Source organism: Misgurnus anguillicaudatus, chromosome 21 (genome assembly GCF_027580225.2).
Source record: "Misgurnus anguillicaudatus chromosome 21, ASM2758022v2, whole genome shotgun sequence".
Lineage (NCBI taxonomy): Eukaryota > Metazoa > Chordata > Actinopteri > Cypriniformes > Cobitidae > Misgurnus > Misgurnus anguillicaudatus.
The window spans coordinates 15,505,001-15,507,500 of NC_073357.2; positions in this window are offsets into that span (position 1 = coordinate 15,505,001).

Sequence of the window (2,500 nt, forward strand, 5' to 3'; positions counted from 1 at the left end):
AGTTTTAAAGGGACTGGAGGAGATGAAGTGAGACAATGGTTTTTAGGTATTTAATTTTTCTTTTAATGGTTTTAAGTTGTGTGACTTTTAATGCAAGAGGACTGCTGGACGTGAGAAAATTTGAAAAAGTAATTGAAAGATGTAAACACGAAGATATCATTGCACTACAAGAAACGAACTGGAAAGAGAATGTGATGAAGGATTTTCAAAGGAGATGGGCTGGAGGAATTTTATATAACAATGGTGATGGAAGATTTGGAAGAGGAGTTGCTTTTTTAATGAAAGAGGAGGTTTTTAAAAGAAGCAAAATTGTATATAAAGACAATATAGGAAAATGTATGATTGTAGAGACAAAATATGATGAAAAGGAAATGGTTATAGTAAATGTACATGCACCAACAGAAGAGAAGGAAAAAAAAGATTTTTTTTTTGTTTTAAGAGGTTTTTTAAAGAAATATAAAGAAATTGTAATGATGGGGGATTTTAATACAGTTTTTAGTAAACAAGATATGGCAGAGGGAATGGTTTTTAAAAGTGATGCGGGGAGAAAAGAATTAAAGGTTTTAATGGAAGAAAATAAAATGATTGATGTATGGAGAGAAAGGAACGAAACAAAAAAAAGAGTTTTCAAGACGACAAATAGTGGGACAGTTTGTGTGCAAAACAAGAATTGATTTTATTTTATGTAATAGGAATGTGGAAAATTTTATTGAAAAGATTAAGTATGAAGAAACAAGTTTAAGTGATCATAAGTTGTTATTTTTTAAAATTGATTGGGACAAAATACAAAGAGGGCCGGGGGTATGGGTTTTAAATACAGAGATTCTTAAAAATAAAGATTATGTTTCAGAAATCAAACAAATTATAGAAAGAGAAAAGGAAAGTAAAATGTATGAAGAGAGTAAGAGAATATGGTGGGAAAACGTAAAGTTTTTAATAAAAAAATTCTCAATTAAATACTGTAGCCTAATACAAAAATGTAAGAGATATAAGAAAAAAGAAATGAAAACAGACTTAGAAAAAGAACTAGCTAAAGAAAACAAAGACATACAAAAGATAAGAGAAATTGAGGAAAGATTAAAGGAAATAGAGGAAAAAGAATATGAAGGAGCAAGATTAAGAAGTAAAGCAAAATATATGGTGGAAGGAGAGAAATGTACAAAGTTTTATTTTGACCTAGAGAAAAAGAAAGGAAAAGCAGAGATTGTAAAGGAGATAAGAGGGAAAAATGGGGAAATCGTACAAGGAAATGAAAATATTCTAAAAGAAATAAAGGCCTTTTATGAGGACCTTTTCAGTACACAAGGTGAAGAGGAGAAAGAAAAAAAACAATTATTAAATCTAATAAAATCAAAATTAAGTAAAGAAGATAAAGATGTATGTGACCATGATTTCAGAGATGAAGAGATTGAACAAGCAATAGATCAACTAAACAGAAAGAAGAGTCCGGGAATAGATGGTTTGGGGAGTGAATTTTACAAATGTTTTAAAGAGGTTTTAACAAAGATTTTAAAGGAGGTTTTTAAGGAAATTTTTGAAAAAGAGGAAGTAAATGAAAGGATGAGAATAGGTTTGATGAAAATTATATATAAAAGGAAAGGGGAGAGGGTAGACTTAAAGAACTATAGACCAATTTCAATGTTGAACACAGATTTTAAAATTATAGCAAAGGTTTTAGCAAATAGACTGAAGGAAGTGATGCCAACTATAATAAAAACAAATCAAGCATATGCAGTCAAAGGAAGAGACATAGCTGACATAACAATGAGTATAAGGGACATGATATGGTACATAAAACAAGAAAATAAGGATGGGTACATAATCAGTTTAGATTTTGAAAAAGCTTTTGATAGGGTGGAACATGGTTTTTTATTTGATGTTTTAAAGAGTTTTGGTTTTGGGGAAAATTTTATCAAATGGATTAGAATCTTATACAAGGGGGCTTTGACAAAAATTAAATGCAATGGGTTTTTAACTGAATGTTTTAAAATTACGAGATCAATACGGCAAGGTTGTCCACTCTCGGCACTGTTATATTCACTTGTATCAGAACCACTGGGATTAGCTATAAAGGAAAATACAAAAATAACAGGAATTGAGATCGAGGGAATAATGTCTGAAGGGAAAGTTTTTCAGTATGCAGATGACACAACAATAATTGTAAATAGGAAAGAAAGTGTACAAGAGGCCATGAATGTTGTCAAGAAATTTTGTAAAGCATCAGGAGGTAAAGTTAATGAGGATAAAACAGTGTACATGAGGTTTGGCAAAGCTGTGCTTTTAAATGATTATTTTAATTTTAAAGAGGTAGAAGAAATGAAAATTTTAGGACTTTTATTGGGGAAAAATGAGAAAAAAACAAGAGATGAAATGTGGGAACAACTGATATCAGGAATAGAAAGAAAAATAAACTTTTGGAAATTAAGAACTTTAAGCTTGAAGGGGAAGGTTTTAACTTTGAATGTTTTAATGGTTTCTAAATTGTGGTATGTTTTATACT